Source organism: Rhincodon typus, chromosome 22 (genome assembly GCF_021869965.1).
Source record: "Rhincodon typus isolate 14 chromosome 22, sRhiTyp1.1, whole genome shotgun sequence".
NCBI classification, from domain to species: domain Eukaryota; kingdom Metazoa; phylum Chordata; class Chondrichthyes; order Orectolobiformes; family Rhincodontidae; genus Rhincodon; species Rhincodon typus.
The window spans coordinates 43,977,903-43,998,443 of record NC_063353.1 but is presented as its reverse complement, the minus strand read 5'-3'; the positions used below and the strand labels follow the sequence as shown (position 1 = coordinate 43,998,443).

At 37.4% G+C, this 20,541-nt stretch overlaps 1 long non-coding RNA gene across 1 annotated transcript; it reads left to right on the top strand.

The window, feature by feature from the left end:
- The first annotated feature begins 598 nt into the window (after positions 1-598).
- LOC125485797 lies at positions 599-11,416 on the top strand. Its single transcript, XR_007264506.1, has 3 exons — positions 599-698; positions 992-1,238; positions 11,318-11,416. It is a non-coding gene; the product is annotated as an uncharacterized LOC125485797 (long non-coding RNA).
- The last annotated feature ends 9,125 nt before the right edge of the window (positions 11,417-20,541 follow it).

The window sequence follows — 20,541 nt, the reverse complement described above, 5'->3', positions numbered from 1 at the left end:
ATGGAAGTTAGACTAAGCCCTTAACTCTACCTTACTTCAGTAAGGAGAGAGAGAGAATGCGACAGTTTAACTTAACCTGATAGTTTCTGAACATATCATTATCGTTATGTCGATTTAAAGATCTTTTATACATAGAGTTTTAGAACATGAGACTCTATTGTGATGTGTCAAGGCTCAACAGTTTTTTTTGTGATTAAATGACTGACTTATTGATTTTTGGCCAAAATATTAGGATTGTTTCCTGCATGGTTCAAAGCCATCCCTTTAGAGTTCCAAGTCATTAATATCTATAATAGAATATATGGAACAGCTTATTATTATTTAACCGTGAATTGATTGTGTCATTATTGTGACAGATGCACTTGAAATCTACTATGTAATTACTATGCTTGAGTTTGTGTGATTAAATAAACTATGCTGTCTTGATCTGTTAACCAAAATGCTGTGAAACCTGGATATTTATGCCAGTTACTTGAAACAATTTAATGGTTACTATGCACTTAATAAATGGTAACAATACACTGATGGGTAGCAGTACCTAATGTCAGCCTCTGAGAGGGAAAGAATCTTGTTTTGGTTCACTACATTTATATTTTTCCTGTTTTGCAGCAATTTGTGAGAAACATGGAGACTGGACAGAATTTTTAATTCAAGATTTGACTGGTGCAAGGACAGCTCCTGCAAACCTTCTGGAAGGGGTAATCTTCTAAATATATTCATAAAATAGATCTAAATAACGTGTGTATGTTTTCAAAATTGTACACTTGGTTTTAAGCTTAAAGAAAACATATTTAATTCTCAACATGTTCTGTTTAGTTTATTATTAACCCAAGTCCATCATGCTAATGTAAGAAATAAACTGCAGAATATAGTGCAAAGAAAAGTAAATACTTCAGTGAATGCAGCATCTTGTATTTTCCATTTATTGAGAGAATAAAAAGATGAATTTGGTTTTCTGAAATTTGTTTTTTTTTTCTTGAATTTCCAACAGCCACTAAGAGGGAAGAACGCTGTGGACCTCATTACCCCTAAATCTCTTATTGAACTTCAGGATTATCAAGATCCCTTCCAATACTGGATAGTCCGTGTAATTGAGAATGTTGGTGGCAGATTGTGCTTACGCTATGAAGGGTTGAACGATATTGAAAAACATGACCAGTGGTTGTTTTATCTGGACTATAGACTCCGACCGGTGGGATGGTGCCAGGAAAACGGCTGCAAGTTAGATCCACCCACAGGTAAATTTTGCAAATCTGGGAAAGGGTAATTGAATGATTGTAAAGAAGGTATTCAGTCTATTAAATATATTGCTGAATTATGCATGTAATGTGTACCTCACAGTACTAACTCCTGTGTGTATATGCTGATAAGTGGATCAGTGGCACAGTAGACAAACGATGTGCATTCCCAATTTAAACAGAAATATACTTTTCTTTCAACTGGAAAGCTTATTTATTTGTTTTTTTATCCTGGTCTGCCTTGTTCTGAACTTTTGGGATTGTAGATATTGCAATATCTGGAGGCATATAATTAATATAAATGGTAAAATATTTGACATTAATTCATTGAAAGCTGATTTCTGCTGTTGGGTTTTGATTAACATTTCTCTTCACATCTGATCAACAAATTAGATTGTATTAAACTACAGATACATGTTGAAAATTACCTAGTACAGCACTTGTACCAACCAAAAATTTGATTACAATGTAACATTTCTTCAAGGGACAATTGTATACATCAGTAATCAACTGAACATCGTATATTGATTCTATTAATGGGCTATGCTAAATAAATCCTGTAAAATTGTATTAGCTATGAAATTTCTTCCTCTTCTCTGATCACTCAAAGAAAGCCAATCTAAAACGTTTTTTTTTGAAGGAAAGTGAACAATTGCATCAATAACAGGGTGGTTGATGTATGTTATTCTCCACCAGGACTGAAGTCCAGGCATTAGGTAGAAGTTAGCACTGAGTTTAATGATTTTCCTCATTTGTCAGTTAAAGTTTTAAGAAAGATGTCTCCAGGTCCTCCAGTATCAAGCCTGGAATTGTATTTGTTGTCAAGGATAGTGGAGTTTAGATCCTTGTTGCATTTTCTTTTTTGAGGGAAAATATGATTTAAAAATCTTTGTGCGTTAATTGATCTTTTGTGGCATTGCGTCGGTTAAGTGGCAGAATAGCCCTTCACAGTGCACATAGTGGGACGGAAATTAATGAGAAAAGCTTCTGAGGGTATTTTGATGACATAGGTGAAACTTCACTGGAAATAGAAGTTCATATTTGTAAATGCAGTTTTGCTTTGCATCATCACCTGTCTGATCAAATTTTATCATAACTACAGCTAACAAGAATGAACTCATGAGGGGCATGGATAGGGTGAATAGTCAAGGTCTTTTCCGCAGGGTTCACAGCTGGGCTTTAAATATGATGGTGACAAAGGAAATCTCTGAAGTTCCTGACAGTGGAGACTACTTCTGCTGTTGGTGAGTGCAAGACAATGTGTGAGAGAGGTGCCATAGGGGCATGGTGCAGACATAATGAGGTGAGCAACAGAGAATTATATGAAATAACTCATTGGAACTCAGGAAGAGAAATCCATGATGGAACTCCCTGAAATTGGCACCTAGCCAAATTCAGCCCTGGGAGTTTGTTGTGTACAAATGAACTGCCACATTTTCAAAACTACAACAGTAGCAACAGTTTAAAAGCGCTTCACTTGCTTGTAAACAGGACATCACGAGGCCGTGAAAGTTTAGTTTGAGAACTTAGTCGGTGTGGACTAGTTGGACTGAAGGGTCTGTTTCCATGCTGTATGATTCTATGACTCTATAAAGCCCATTTTAAAAATAGGCATCTAGCGTCAGGAAAATCATCTAAGCTTACAGAACGACTAGCTGTAAATATTCCTTAGTCATACATCTTCCTTTAGAATTCTGAGCTACTTTGTTAATGTATTTTTGATTAGATTAATTTGTGAGATCTCAAGTTATAGTTCATTGTTATTGTTTTGTATGGGATTTCTGCTCTGCTATGTATTTCTGACTTGCTAACAAGGATTTTTGTGAATGATATACCACAACCTGTTTCAAAATTGCATACAAACTTCATCTTTTGAAACTTAAGATTTTAGCACAGTTTGAAGAATGAAGCTGTTTATTTCTTAAAACATTAAACATTCTGCTCTTTCCAAAATTACTGATCCTTAAAAAAAATCTCATTTAACTGTTTAGTTACTGAGGTGAATGAAAAATGAGGGTTAATGATCTGTCCCTGGCAGTCCTTTGTATTGGGAACAATCTGTGACAGTGAAGAGCGTTTTGTAAGAATGCAATAGGATCTTGATCAGCTGGGCCAGTGGGCTGAGGAATGGCAAATAATTTAGATTAGTGCGAAGTGTTGCATTTTGGTAAGACAACCCAGAGCAGGATTTACATGGTTAATGATTGGGCCATGGGGAGTGTTGTTGAACAGAAAAACTTAGGGATGCAGATACATTGTTCCTTGAGAGTGGCATCACAGGTAGGCAGGGTGATGAAGAAGGCACTTAACATGCCTGCCTTCATCAGTCAGAACATTGAGTATAGGAGTCGCTTATGGCTATGTGTGACATTGGTAAGGCCACTTTTGGAGTACTGCGTATAATTCTGTTTGCCCTGTTATAGGAAGGATGTTAATAAACCGGAAAGGGTGCAATGAAGATTTTACAAGGATGTTATCAAGACTGCAGGGTTTGAGTTATAAGGAAAGGCAGGATAGGCTGGGACTTCTTTGTCTGGTGCGTAGGAGGCTGAATGGTGATCTTGTAGAGGTTTATAAAGTTATGATGGGCATTGATATGGTGAATAGCCAAGGTCTTTTCCCCAGGTCAGGAGAGTCCAAAACTCGAGGGCGTAGGTTTAACGTGGGAGGGGAAAGGCTTAAACTGGACCTGAGGGGAAACTTCTTCACGCAAAGATGGTGCATATCTGGAATGAGCTGGTAGAGGCAAGTACAATTACATTTAAAAGACATTTGAACAGGTACATAGAAAGGAAAGAGAGAGGGCTATGAGCCAAAAGGAGGCAAACGGGGCTAGTTCAGTTTTAGTCAGCATTAACAAGTTGGACCGAAGGATCTGTATCTGTGCTGTATGACTGTTAATTTTCTTAACCTAAGTGAATGCAGTTTTGGGGAATAATAGATTGTTATAGCAGTGAATTGATTAGTGTTAAAAATATACGATTAGTTTATTGTTTTGAATATCTTAAATCTGAGGTGGAAAGCATCAGGTGCTAGAAGAAACTTAGATTGTTCAATTTGAGGAAGCTGATTAATGTGTTTTCTAAACCTTGAATCACCTCTCAATTTGTTTCAAAGAGCATCTTCCCTTTCATTTTTTTTTTTCTGGTTGTGTAGACCACCAAGGTCCGAGTGCAGTAGCAGCTTAAGCAAATATGTCAGCAATGCGCAGAAACTCCCAGCAGATGAAATCTGAGAAAAGCTGCTTAAGCTTTAAATTTGTTCCTTATAAACTAATAATTTGCATAGGAGGTGTCAAGTTAAGAATCGATTGAAAAAATTGTTACATCCCAGTGTAAATAACCTATTCCTTTTATGTGCTTTTTGCCAGGTATAAACTGAACATTTGTCTGAGAGACATCTTCAGACATTCATTTTTCATTTCTGATTATTACCATTCTTGGATCTGCAAATTTCCAGTGTATACATTTTTGTGTTAACTTTCACCATTATAAATTGTGATGTTTACATTAATAAAGAAGTTGCTTTTACAGATTTGCCACTCTACCTGCAGCCTCTGACCGATGAGGGTGCTATAGCATCAATCTTTCGTGCCTCCAATTACCTAGCCTTTAATGCAGCAAAACCTCAGTGCTAAAACAGCTTCTTAAATTCCAGTAACTTGTGCTATTTATGTTTAATTATTTATTGTATGTAATATAAAATCAAAGTGTATAAAAATAAGCACAGTACATATGATTCTAAAATGAGTGAATCCCGATATATATTTTGTATCTTTTTTTCTTTATTCAATCAGGGGATGAAGGTGTCGCTGGCTAGGCCAGCATTTATTGCCCATCTGTAATTGCCCAGAGGGCAGTTATGAGTCAGCCACATTGCTGTGGGTTTGGAGTCATATGTAGGCCAGACCAGGTGAGGATGGCAGTTTCCTTCCCTAAAGGACATTAGTGAACCAGATGGGTTTTTCTGACAATCGGCAATGGATTCATGGTCATCATTAGACCCTTAATTCAAGATATTTATTGAATTCAAATTTCACCATCTGCTGTGGCGGGATTCAAACCCAACTCCCCAGAACATTACCTGGGTCTCTGGATTAACAGTCCAGCGATAATACCACTAGACCACTGCTTCCCCTGTATATGATAACTTAGACTTATTTTAATTTGATATTCGTGCCTTTCAGTCCCACTCACGTGAAATTTTAGTAAGTTTTTACACTTGGGATGAACTTTACCAGACCTCTGGGGGCAAACTGGATGTGGGGGGTAAGGCAGGGGTTCTGTATAGTGAGGGAAATGTGGAGTGCCCATTGACTTCTCAGCACCATGAAGTTTAACATCAGTGAGAAGGTAAAGGATGGGTCTTTGCATTAAAAGATCAATTAAAGTTCTTAAGAGGAAGATGCTGTCTAAGCAGCCTTGTCAAATTTTCCCGTGTATCTTTGTAGATGGCACACTTACTTGCTACGTTTGTAGAGGGGCTGGATGTTTGTGGATTTGGAATCAAATAGTCTGCATTGTCCTGGGTGGTGTCAAGCTTATTGAGTGTTGTTGGAGCTGCACTCATCCAGCTGAGTGGGGAGTATTCCATCACACTCCTGATTTCTACCTTGTAGATAATCATAGAGTTGTCCAGCATGGAAACAGAGCCTTCGGTCCAACTTGTCCACGCTGACCTAGTTTACCAAACTAAACTAGTCCCACTTGCCTGCATTTGGCACATATCCCCCTAAGCCTTTCCTATTCATGTACCTGTCCAAATGTGTTTTAAATATTGTAACTGTCCCTGCATCTGTCACTTCCTGTGACAGTTTATTCAGCATATGAACCATCCTGTGTGAAAAAAATTGCCCCTCAGGTCCCTTTTAAATCTCTCTACTCTCACGTTAAAGAAATGTCCCTTAATTTTGAACTCCCCCGCCCTTGGGAAAAGACCTTTGCCTTGCCTATACCCCAGATGATTTTATAAACTTCTATAAGGTCACCCCTCAACTACTTATGCTCCACTGGGGGGAATAAATTGACAGGCTTTGAGGATTTAGAAACTGAGTCATTCACCTGAAGAATTCCTAGTGTCTAATCCGCTCTTACGGCGACTGTATTTACATGGCTAGTCCAGTTCAGTTCTTGATCAGTGGTAACCCCCAGATGTTGATAATGGGGATTTGAGCGAAGGTTCGGAATGTTAAGTGGTGATAGTGAGATTTTCTCTGTTGAAGATGGTCATTGCCTAACACTGTGGCATGAATGCTACCTGCTGCTTGTCAGCCTAAGCGTGGATATTACTAATCTTGCTGCATTTGGGCATGGACTGCTTCATTGTCTGAGATGGCATGAATGATGCTGAACAACAAGCAATCATCAGTGAACATCCCCACTTCTGACCTTATCATGGAGGGTAGAACAGTGATGCAGCTGAAGATGGTTGACCCCAGGATATTCTTCTGAGGACCTTTGCAGAGATCAACAATCACCACTATCTTCCATTGTGCTATGTATGACTCCAATCAGCAGAGAGTTTCCTCTGAGTCAGATTGAAATATTTTGTTTCTATTTATTGTAGTATGTTAATAATTTCGGTAGAAATTGAGAGATGAATAACTTGGAAGGGTGTGTCAATGGAAGCCTAAAGGAGATTTTTGGTTTTGCAAGGAATTTAGTTGTGAACTGATGACTCTGTATAGTACTATATTGTAATTCTGAGCACTAAAACACTGCCTTAACTGTGTAAATATGAATTACTTGAAGCTTGCACAAGCTCTATAGTTATTTATGTTTTTAAGGTGATGTCCGTTCTATTCTGTTACATTAATGATTAAAATTCTTTCAAGTATGTTGGACAACCCCTCAGTTGCTTTAAATCTGATTAATTTTCATGACTTGACTATCTTCTAAACATAAAATCATCTGTTTGCTGTTTTGCTTCTTTGTTGTTTGTATAATGCAACATTTAAATAATGGAGCTATAAATGAGAAAAGAATGTAAACATGTCATATGAAATAACTTGATTGACTTCCTCAATTCTTCATCTTCGTAATAGAGTCTCCAGGTTGCCCCTTTTAATATGATAGCTCATCTTGATGATAGTTACATGAAGGCAGAATGAAAATGAGCCATGCTCCAGAGGTCTTAGAGGTCTCTCATTCTGGCTTTTAGTGTCAATAGGAAAGATGATGCAATAGGTGACTGTAGCAGACAGGATAATAGTGACTTGTTTCATGCAGCTTCCCTTGCAACATCTTGAAAAGATTCTGAGACAAAACAAAATGAGCGTACTGGTCAGCCACAGGCAAAGCATGACAATGTGTTGAGCCAGCCGATGGTCTTGTTGCATCAGGACACATAAATAAGTGCTTCAGTCACCAAAAAGAAGCACAAGCTCGTCGTATATCCAGGAAGTGTGTTTGTGGGCTATGCACTCTATGAATGTATCACCCCATCCATGAGACCTCTGCCTACTTGCTGTTTTCTAACTGTTGCTCTTGTTCCAGCAGACATGACACCTTAAAGTTGAGGGCTTACATTTTATGTGTGAGCTAAACTGAAATCAGCAACAAGTAAACTCCAAGCTCAAAAAAAAACCCTGTGAAAATCAAAAATGACACACAGGTTACAGTGATCTGAATGCCTAAATTATGCACCTTTAAACAATGTTGTCTGTGGCCCTCTAAAACCAATCCCACTAGATTTTATTTAGTAAATTGGCTGTGACTGATGACTTTTGCATTTTGAAACAAATAATTGTCATGTTTCTCATGACATTTTTGAACTCCAGTTATACATATGAATGAGTACCAGTCTGTCTAAAAAAAAAATGCAGCGTGTCGGGATTGAGCAGGAACACAATGTAAAGTTTTCAAAGAAAGTTCCTTGTGACTCCAAAGAAGTGAGAGTATTGTCGTTCTAGAATGTTGTGTTGAATTTAATTAATTTTTGCAGTTTAATGTTACAACAGTCTCTCACTATTATTGACACTTGTTGATTATTTGTATTTATTCATCCTGGTGAACATAATTTTGTTCCAACTAATTCCTAATGAGATTCATAGATCATCACTTTCCGGTTACTATTGAATAGTGCATTTCAAATTTAGAACCATTTTGTGGGCTCCGAAGCATTAGACAGCAGACAGGATAACACCTTTTACTGTGCAACTTGATACTCTGTTTTTGAGATATCCCAGCCCAGATTGAGAATGGTTCTGTATGTAATCTCCTTTCCTAACAGCACTGTAGATGTATCTACATTACATGAACTCCAGTACTGAGGGAGTCCTACACTGTTGGGGATAACACCGTATGGAGCTGGAGGAACACAGCAGGCATTTTACTTTTACTAATATCATTCATTTCAATCAATATTATAACTTAGCAACTATACGTTGACATTCTTGGGTCCTGACCCGAAACATCAACTTTCCGATGCTGCCTGGCCTGCTGTGTTCCTCCAGCTCCACGCTCTGTTATCCCTGACTCCAGCATCAGCAGTTCTTACTATCTCTACATTGTTGGGGGTGTCTTTCAAATGAGATGTTGAACTGATACTCAATTTGCCTACTCTGGATGGATGTAAAAGGTCCAGTGGCAGATTTTCAAATAAGACCAGGATTATTTTGGCATCTTGGCCAAAGTGTAACCCTCAACATTGTAAAAACAAATTACCTACTCATTATTACCTTGCTGTTTGTTGGAGCTCATGGTGTGCAAATTGGCTGCTACATTTCTCCTCATCATCAACCTCAGAGTCATAGTGCCTCAGGGAGAGGAGAGCTTAAGAAGGAGAATCAATCCTTCATGGTACCCTCAGCCAGTGAGGAATTGAATGCTATTGGTGTTACTCTGCATCAGAAACCAGCAATCCAGATAACTGACCATCTGTTCCTAACATTACAGTGGTGGTGACATTTTAAAAGTACTTTATTAGCTGTACAGTGCTTTGGCATTTTTAATTTTCATTTGTGGATGTGTTGTGGAAGTTAGAGAATAACAGGTGTGGGTTCAAATAATAATTATGCCAGAAGCAATGGAAAACATTTTTGAATCTCACTCAAAAATTGTCAATTGAAAACAAAAACTGAAAGTGAAAGTTTTAAACTTCTTTTGAAGAGTTTTGTATATTAGATACTATAAGTAATATTTTTACTTTTTTGTTTATAATGATTTTGCAACTAATTTCAAAAGTATAATTATGCTTCATGATCCTATGGAAAATTTATTCATTAATGAAGTAGTTTCTTAATGTATAGTTGTTGAGTTATAATATGGATGTTAGTAACAATTAACTTTTTACTTTAAAGAGGTTTTTGCAAAGGTTTTGCAACTAATCTCAATTTCTGTTTTTATCTTCACATACACATTCTTTTGTCATGCGGTTTGATGCTGCATTGAGTTTGAGTTCAAGGCAGACTGGTTGAAGTGTAGGTAAAGCCAAAAACTATCTTCAGGCTTAGACTTCAAAGAAACAAAGCTTATTGTACATTAGTACTAAAAACTGCTCTACCTGGTAATTACAGTAGGCTCTATGTGTTCTTGTGGTTGTGTTAATTGAAGACTAATTATCTTCTTTACATGTCATGTCCATGTGCTCTCAAAGTATCTTCCAGTGCATTGTTCTTGTGTGTCACACTCTAGCATGTTCTAATTCTGCCATTTGTGCTCAGCGAGGTGCAGCTCCATAACATCATAGCAAGGTTGCTTCAGGTCCCTGGACAATTGGACAACATACATGGGATTGGAACTTGTGGTCCTTAACAGCCCTGTCCAGTGGGTTAACTAAAGCTCCAAAGTGGGCAATTATGGTTCTCTTTCCACCACCAGCGCTAAGACTTTATCAGCAGAGGCCAATGACAAAGATCCAACCAGTGGGTTTTACTTTGAGCTGGTGGCAGGAAAAGTTTTCTCTCCTTACCAGTCTTCTTGGAGCCATTGGGGAATTTCATCCAGTTTTCTGTTGTCTCATACCCCCATTCTACTTTCAAGTTCAGAAACCCCTGATTCATCAATTGAGCTGAAATGTAGCATGGTATGCCTCCTCTGCCTCCCTGCAGTATTGGCTATGGCCACTGCTTCTGCCGATGCCAACAATACTGGAGCTCTTTTGGCCTCTGCTTTGGCTGGTAACCAGCTGAGATGCGACTTTCACGCCTCTGAACAGGAAGTTTCATCTCACCTCTGTTTCTTGAAAACTAGATGTATAATAGCATTGGGCATTTTACTTAATTTTGTCACTCTGCTAGACATGCACCCCCTCGTGACCAAAATGTCAGGAATGAAGGGACCACAGCACCAATAAAGTCCAGTCCATAGATTTGTACAAAGACTTGAACATAAGACATTGCACAAAATTGAGCTTATATTCATTTTGTATTTTAATTGCCTGCTTTTTTTTTTAATGTTGGGTCCTTTTCCAATTTATTGAATATTCAGTTTGCACTTGGATTGATTGTGGGTTACTAAAGTGACATTTTATATATTAATTACAGTAAATTTGGAAACGTCAATTGATTTTCCTTTGTAGGCCATCGTAAACCTTTGAACCTGCTATTCGAGCGCAAAACTTTAAAACTATTATAGATGGTGACATTTATTCCTGTTTATGAACCCCTAGTTACTCCATATTTAAATATAAATTTGAAGTGTAGAAATATGCTGCATTTCTTAAAAGTAATAAATTAAACTGGAATTGATATTTCATAATCAGATCTGACTTTGTTATACTATTTAATCTAAACCTGTTTTTTTTCTTGTCACCGGCTCGTGAATTGCACTGTCCTTAATTGGCAATACGTATAACTTGAGATTCATTTTTGTCAGTAAAACCTCAACCTCAATAAGCCCAAATGCAAGTTAACTTGTGTTGTAATGAAATTTATCAATCTTGGATTTTAAAGTTTAAAATTTTAGTCTAAGTTTGGAAATCCGTATTAGTTTAAAAGGGTGTCAGTTGGGAACAGCACTTAAAAACATCACTGCTGGATTTAGCAACAGTGAATTCACATAAATATCTATAATTGCTTAAAAACCTTGGAGACAATAGTGGCATGTTGATATAAATTCTCTTTGTGTGCTCCTTTGCAGAAATCCAGGCTCTTAAAAGTGACACTGAATGGAAAGATGTCCTTGAACAGGCTCTCTGTGAAGCTGAAAAATTCCCATTGCCACTAGAGGTGTTTAAGGTAATCATTAATTTAATCTTCTAGATTTTCAGAAAGTCAACTAATGCGCTTGGATTTGCAGTTTAAAATTTCAAAATCTATTGAAAATGATATAATTTTTCAATATAATTAAATAAAATAAACTATCATTTTAATGCTAGGTGACATTTTGGTTTTAGGCTTAAATACCATATCATAACGTGCAGAAAACCAGATAGTGTTGAACATGCCTCCAGAGAAAAAAAAATTGAACATGTCTACCAGATAAGAAAGGGTGAATTCAAATACCTTGTAAGTTAATTAATTGCTGTCATTTCGCCTAACCAGTGCTGGACATCAGACACCTGTGTGTTCTTTCCACAAAAATTGCTAAGTTTGGGTCAGGATTTAAATTTAAACAGCTGTTTTAACCTGTTGGAATTTATGCATTCAGGTGTTTTCTCTTTTATGAGTCTAAAACTTTTTCAGGCAGCTTTGTGGCTGCTAACCAGCTTCTGCTTAGAAGGCACCATGTGCAGATTGAAGCATATATGGATAGTTTATTTTTCTTTTTATATTGGCAGGAATATTGGAAACATTAGTCAGATTTATTTGATGTATAAATGCTGGCATAAACCAGCTGGTAAAATGTTCTATTTTTGTGGTGTGGATTCTGTGTGAAGACAATTTCTCACTTTGCAGCCACAAAATAACGAGACTTGGGTAATGTGGGATAGAAAAATGCTGCTGCGGTTGAGTTCTGTTCTTGACAATACTGTGGCCAATTTTCCATTCCAGTTTATCCACTAGTAGACCGGTTGTAGCATCACAAGTACAATTAGTAAATACTGTATGGTGCTGCAACACTTTATACACTCCCATCTACTTTCTCCATTGTTGCTCTGCTTTACGTCTATGCATGAAATGAAAACCTGATTAGATCAGCAAATGCCATAAAAGTTTTAGGCTAAGAGAGATCAATGAATATATCATCAGGGATGATATCAAACGGGGGAAGAAAATGAGAGGCAGTGGCGGTTGTCATTGGATCAGTTAGCATTGACAGGTACATGGAGAGTGAAAACTGATTCCTGTGGTGTCCACATTTGAAAAGGGTGACAGTAAATATGAAAACGTGAATTTGTGCAGTGTCCACAGTCTGAAGGTAAAACATTTTGCAGCCAACTATGTTCTTTTGAAGCATTACTATTGTTGAGTTGTAGAAAATAGCGGGAATTTGAACATTACAAAATTTATCAGTTAATTTGTGTATTTCGGTGTAGTTTGAGAAATAAATGCTAACGGTGGCTCATTGACAATTCGTCTGCTCTGAATTGGGAAGTGGGATCTTTAATAACAATCTTAAAAGTGGCAATATTTTGCTTTTTGAAATGTTGCAAATCTGAAATAAGAACAGAAAGACTTACTCAACAGGACATGCAACAACTTCTGTGGGGAGAAACAGTTAACATTTCAAGCCTGTGACCTTTAACCTGAAACATTAATTTTGTTTCTCTCACCTGATGATGCTAATCAGAGTGCGCACCAGGCTTTGGTTTAACTTCTCACCTGAAAACTGATGCCTCTGATGGTGCCAGATTAAATTATTTAATCAAGTCTCAAGTAAAGCTTCAACTCTCAACTTTCTAACCAAGAAGCCACTATTTTAAAGTGGTAGCGAGTTTTGTTGGGGATAGGGTGTATCGGTGGCACTGGGTACAATGTCCAAATAGAATGGCAATCTGATGTGATCAGTTGCATTGAGACCTGGTCAAATCTAAACTTTCTATTTTTCTTTGCATCATTCGTTTCACTTGGGGATGGTGCGATGCTGGTCTATCACCTTTGTGCGTCTCCTCCTATCAGCTACCGCAATCCTCTTCCAGTCCTTTGTGTTTAAGTCTCTTGCTGCTGCATTTTTCAATATGGGTTTAGGCCTCCCTCCTTTCCTTCCTGCCAGTTCCATCTCCATCTCCATCGGTCACCCCATCACATTCCTTTCTCTCTGTATGATGGATGACTTTATTATTGAAATCTGTTTCGGGCTTCTTTCTGTGAAGCTCCCATGATCTTCACTGGCCCTCTGATGGGCTGGTTCCTGCTTTTGTCTTTTTTTTTGTTAGTCCACTTATCCAGTTCAGTATCTGCATCTCATTAGTGTTCAGTCAACATTACATTCTTCTTGATACTGCCCAAGTTTCTACCCAAGACCAGTGTCTCAACAGTTGGCAAGTCTTCTGTTCAGTTTCAAAGATTCTTTATGTTCACATAGCAGTCCATTGCACTTCCTCTAACTTATATTTTGATTGTCCCCTCCACATTTTTCTGGGCTTGAGGCTGGCATTGATACAACAATGCCTGCACCAGTGGCTGAGTTGCTCTGCCAATCTTAATAAGCAAGCCTTATTTACATGACTCCAATCTACTACCTTTTTGTCATGCAGGAGACCAATTCTTTGGTTTGGTGACTGCAGCCATATGTAATTTGTTCCTGCCAGTCAGACCATTGTGAAAGGGGACGGAAATCACAAGGGCAAGTGGCTTTCCTCAGCAGGAGAATGTGAAAACTAAAGTGGACTTTAGAAAACTGTAGGATGTGGTTGATCTTGACAAATGGTTTTTTGATAAGAATTCCATTTAGTTAAGGCTGTAGTTAAACTCAAAGCCATACAGATTTAAGGTGTTGCAACGTGGTCATATTTGAAGATGATTCAAAGCATGAAGGACATGCATTATTACAGCCAGCTAAATACTCAAATAAATTAGATGTATGTTTAAGTGTACAGAGGAACATCTGTTATAGTTTAAATCTGGCCAACAACAAAAATGTTTATATTACGTAATGTAAGAAAATATGTTGAGCTGCTTTACAGGAGTGCTTTTCTCATTCATTTGTGGAGCGTGGGCATTGGTGGCAAGGCCAGTATTTATTGATCACTGTAATGCAACTGTGTGGTTTGCTTGGCTATTTTGGAGAATAGTTAAGTCTTAGCCACATAGTTGTGGATCTGGAGTCTCATATAAGCCTAAGGATGGCATCAACTTGAAAGTAAGAAACATACACTGTGGCAAAGATCAGTTTAAAACGGATGATTGGGAAAGTTTTAAAAACCAGAACAAATTGTCTAAAAATAAAAGATGGAGAAATTAAACGTTCAAGGTCAACTTGCATGTAAGATCAAGATGAACAGCAGGAGCTTCTTTAAATATATACAAAGGAAAAGAGAAGCCAAAGTGAACATCAGCCCTTAGAGAATGAAGCTTGGAAAATAATAATGGGGAGCCAAGAAATGGCAGAGAAGTTGAATAAATACTTTGCATCAGTCTTCACTCTAGAAGAACCAATTGTATTGCAAAATTTACTTAATAATCAAGGAGCTAAAGGAGGAGAGGAAATAAATGCAATAACTATCACTAGAGAAAATGCACCAAGGAATACAATGAACAGTTTAAGGAAATATATTGTAGCATTGAAGGCATTCCACAAAATGATCACTAGGCTTATATCAGATATGGAGAACCCTCTTATAAGGAGAAGTAGAGGTAGGTTGGGCCTTGATTTATCCACAGTTTGAAGAATGAGAATCAACCTTATTGAAACATATCAAGTCCCTTAAGAATCTTGTATGGTAGATGTGGAAAGGTTGTCTTCCTCATCCCATGATTTTTTTTTTAAAAAAGTAATCCTGTGTGCTGGCAATGGCCTCTTGTGAGTTGGGTTTGTTCCAATACCAACCACCATCTCCACCCGAATGGTACCTTCTACAACAGTTAGTGTTGGAGTTGAATTGAGTTTGTATATTAATTTTTTCCCAGCAGCCAAAAGAGTATAATAAAAAAGACTAAATATAATTATAAATGTAATTTCGTTATTTTTAGCAGTCGATTTCCCAAGAACATGTTGATGTTAACCTGGAGAACATCCATAATTTGCTTTACTAATAGAGAAATGCCTAAGAGACTGTTTAGAACTGTTTCTGTAATGGATTGCAACTTTAATTGACAGGAAATAGAATATTAATTGGCTTATCATTATGTCAAACATTGCACAATGCATTTTAATTTCACCGTTTCAATGTTCAAACTTTTAACATGGCATAAAAATAACCACTCTCATCAGGAAACCAATCGCAATATGAAGATTTTTAGAAATTCTCTTCATTGTGAAGAATGTAATAATTTTAAAGCTACAGGATTTCTTCTTTTACTTTGCAGAGGCATTGCCATTATCTATGCTTTCTTACCTTCCAGGATATTTGCAAGATTAAGACATTCCTCAAAATATTATCTATTTTTGTTATTCTTCTTTCTTCCTAAATAGAACTGGCTTTATTATTAGTATTGTACTTGCCTCAATTCCTATGTTGTGAGGATTGCAGTACCAAATGCATATGGTCAAGATGTCAGAATTCTTGATTATTTGCTATTATTTCTTAGCTATGAGGGTTGACCCAGTTTTTGATGAGTTGGTAACAGATGTCTTATGATCAAAAACAGAAATTGCTGGAAAACTTCAGCAGGTCTGGCAGCATCTGTGGAGAGAAATCAGACTTAATGTTTCAGGTCCAGTGATCCTTCTTTAGAACTGTTCTTGGTGAAATTAACTGAAAAATCCAATTCTTTTTTCCTTGTTTTGGCTAATTGATGAGGTCTAATATTTATTGAGATTTTAAAAATGCTTTAAAAGCTAACCTAAAGTGTTTGTACATGTGGGCTCATGGGAATAAGCACTTGATCAGCTACTGTGGTATTCTTCGATCAGGTGCAGATAAAGCCGCAACATAAAAATGTTATTGCATCAGTAGCACCAAAAAGATGCCCAATAATGGACAGCTGGGATTGTGTTTCAGGCAATTACACAAATCAATTATGGGTGCAGTGTGTGGGGGAGGACTTCTGGGGACATAATGAACTGAGTGTAAATTGATTCATTAGCAGTTGAATCCTGTACTTCTATTTTTAACAATTTTTTTGTGTTTCTTAACATCTTCTTAATTAATATGTAGAACATACTAGCATTAATATTATTGAAAAGTTTAAATGAAACTTACTGTACGAAGAAACAGCACTCCCGTATTGTAGTGCCACTGTGGTGATGTTTTATATCTGTACAGGGTTGCTAATTATGCCATATTTTTGATAGCAATAAATAAAAGTTACCAACCATGTGATGATAAGTTTCCAAGAAATTTATAGTATGTGCTTAATGTGTGAGAAAGACTGTAACTCTTCTGAAAATGTGCAGTAAATGTTGTAGATGTGGTTGGCATAAGAACACCATTGCAGCAGTTGTGTTCTGAATGGATTTTTATTGCCTTACATATCTAGGAATGAGTAATAACAAGAGGCCTTTGCAGAAAATTTATTCAGCTTGCCAATCTGCCCTTTTAGATTGGCTTTCTGCCAGTTTTGGTTTCGTTTTTGTTTTTGGCGTAATTGCAAGTGGGATGCTGAAAAAAATATTAACAATGATGCTGAACACCCCATTATTAACAAATGATTGCTACAGATGTGGCTGCAAAAAGGTGAATACTATTTTGTTTGTCAATTTGCAATAATCACACACATTCTGCTCTATTTGGATGTTTTTATGTAAACACTTTATGAAACCTAATTAATCCATAACTAATGCTTTTATTGCCAAAATAGTCCTTTCTCAAGTCACTTAGCTAGCTATTTATAGATATTTACATTCGGTACTTGTATTATCAATCAATTTGTTTTGCATCTTCTTAAAATATGTGCTTTGTACAAAAGTCTTATCAGTGTTTTCTGTAATTTTGCATAAATCTTCAGCCCATCAAAAAGTGCAGATATTTGTTAGAAAACTATCAATCCTTAGACATGTTTAGATTAAAAACATGAAAAAATATTAAATTACACGTATTTATTTTGACATTTTGTACTCAAACTTTTGTGGAGAAATGTAGAGTTCTTTAAGGGAAAAAGAATCAGTGCAGACTTCAGTGCAAGTTCATATTAATTACTTACAGGCCACTTTAAGGCCTTGATAGAGGAAAATTCTGTTTTAAATCAAAACTTAATCCTAAATTAAGGGTATTATACTCATTCACAGATAAATGTATTTTGAGATAGTTTATTGCAAAATCAAATGGCATTTTTTCATGCATATTCAATTATAGCTTAAATTGCAGATCAACTGTGGGGAAATTAAACTTTATGGTCACTCTCCTGTGTGTTCTTTGGAATTGATTTTTCACTTTTAGGGTGAGAAACCTTGGCCTGCTGTGTTCATCCAGCTCTACACCTTGTTATCTCAGATTCTCCAGCATCGGCAGTTCCTACTATCTCTAAAAATTTAACAACTGACTGTTTTTCAGTCTCTGCACTAAGTTAATGAAAATCAAAGTCAAAACAGATTTACGATTGTGTAGTATAATGTATGTCCAAAGCTAGTTGAGATATGATCCATGTAATAATTGCAAAGATAAATGAAATGTTTGTAAGCTCTGTGCAACAACTATGGTGTAGCCATTCCGTCAGATTGGTAAAGAGATTCACTTTAGTTCCATGTTTCAGATCAAACCCAAAGCACTGAAAAACAAATCTACCTTAGTTGTCTAATTACAGATTATAAGATTATTTCTATTTCCTGATTAATATTGTATCCAAGGATACTGTGGAAAGTAGGAATGGAAATTGTGGAGGCACTGGCCATAATTATAGACTCTGGAATAGTGTCAGATGACTGCAAAATTGCAAATGTTACACCTGTATTTAGGTTGTAGACATGTTTGCTGAGCCGGTGGGTTTGGTTGCAAAAGTTTCGTTACCCTGCTAGGTAACATCGTCAGTGCACCTCCAGTGAAGCATTGGTGTTCTGTCCCTTTTGTTAATTATATGCCTCAGTTTGTTGGGGTGTTTGATACCACTTCAAGTTCTGTTTCTCAGTGGTTTGTACACAGGGTCTAATTCAATGTGTTTGTTAACCGAGTTCCGGTTAGAATACCAGGCCTCCAGGAATTCTTTGGCATCACTCTGTTGGCTTGTGCGATTATGGATATGTTGGCCCAGTCGAATTTGTGTCTCTCTTTATCCATGTGTAGCAAGACAAGTGAGAATTGGTCGTGTCTCTTGGTGGCTAGTTGGTGTTTGTGTATCTATGTTGTCAGTTTTCTTTGAGTTTGGCCTATGTACTGTTTCTCACAGTCCTTGCATGGTATTTTGTATATTACACAGGTTTTGCTGGTTTTGGGTGTGGGATCCTTTACATTTGTCAGTAGCTGTCATAGGGTGGTTGTTGGTTTGTGGGCTACCCTGATACCTAGGGGTCTGAGTAGGCTTGTGGTCATCTCTGAAATGTCCTTGATGCACGGTAGAGTGATTAGTGAGCCTGGTCGTGTTATGTCTTCCTGTTGTGGTCTGTCTTGGAGGTAATGGCGGATTGTGCTTTTGGGGTATCCATTCCTTTTGAAGACTCCGTATAGGTGCTCCTGTTCTGCTTTGCGTAGTTCTCGGTTGCAGAACACATCCATAATCACACAAGCCAAACAGAGACAACCAGGGAATTCCTGGAGGCCTAGTATGCTAACTGGAATTGCATCAACAAACACATTGAATTAGACCTATGTACAAACCACTGAGAAACAAAACCGGAAGTAGTATCAAGCACCCCAACAAACTGAAGCATGTAAATAACAAGCTTCACTGGAGGCACTCTGATGATGTCACCTAGCAGGGTGACAAAACATTTGCAACCAAACCCATCAGCTCGGTGAACATGTCTACAACTTCATCCGTAACTCGAGCTACAAATCTTTGCTCAAACTTTAAACACTCTTGTTTAGTTTAAACTCTTGAGTTGGCAAACCTTTTCCATATGATAACGCAGTACAAAATTAATAATAACTTGGGTAAAGGTGGTTAATTAAATAAAGCCAGCATAGTTCTGTTAAAGGCAAATTATGTTTAACTAACTTGAGATTTTTGATCGGGTAACAGAGGATTGCTAAAAGTAATGCAGTTCATGTGCTGCACATGGAGTTCCATAATGCCTTTGATCAGATGTTCTCCTAGCCTGTTCAACTCCTTCTGCAGCTTCCCTGCTTTCTCAACTCTACCTGTCCCTCCACCTATCTTTGTGTCATCTATAAACTTAGCAACAATGCTGTCAGTTTCTTCGTCCAGGTCGTTAATGTATAACATGAATAGTTGTGACCCCAACACGTAGCCTTTCAGAACTGTCATTCGTCACTGGCTGCCATCTTGAAAAACACCCCTTTATCCCTATTCTCTGCCTTCTGACAGTCAGCCGATCCTCTATTCACACCAGTACCTTGCCCCCGGGGCTATTGTCTGGCCCCTTGTAAAAAGCTTTCTGAAAATTCAAACTGATCATGTCTACTGACTCTTTGTCTAACTTGCTCATGACCTTCTCAAAGAATTCTAACAGATTTGTCAGGCAACACAACTCAACTATTCTTAGCTAAACTGATGAAACAAAGAACTCCTGGAGGTACTGACATTAGTCAGTTTTGAATAGTCCTTTGAGAAGGATATTTGGCAAATTGGACCATATTTTTGACCAGCAGTTAACAACATTTCACACATCTGGCAAGTTCTACTCAGGTATTGCAAAATAGAGCACTTTCTACAAGAATCGGTAACATACAATTCCAGCAACTCCACTCCAACAAAACACTATAATTTTGCCTTGTACAATGTGCCAAATTAACAATACACTATAGAACAATTCAAGAGACTCTGTGTTATTAAAGCACCTAAGAACATAAGAACTAGGAGCAAGAGTAGGCCATCTGGCCCCTCGAGCCTGCTCCGCCATTTAATAAGATCATGGCTGATCTTTTTGAGACTCAGCTCCACTTACCCACCCATTCACCATAACCCTTAATTCCTTTACTGTTCAAAAATTTATCTAGCCTTGCCTTAAAAACATTCAGCGAGGTAGCTTCATCCGCTTCACTGGGCAGGGAATTCCACAGATTCACAACCCTTTGGGTGAAAAAGTTCCTCCTGACCTCAGTCCTACATCTGCTTCCCTTTATTTTGAGGCTATGCCCCCTAGTCCTAGTTTCACCTGCGAGCGGAAACAACTTCCCTGCCTCCACCTTATCTATTCCCTTCTTAATCTTATATGTTTCTATAAGATCGCCCCTCATTCTTCTGAATTCCAATGAATATAATCCC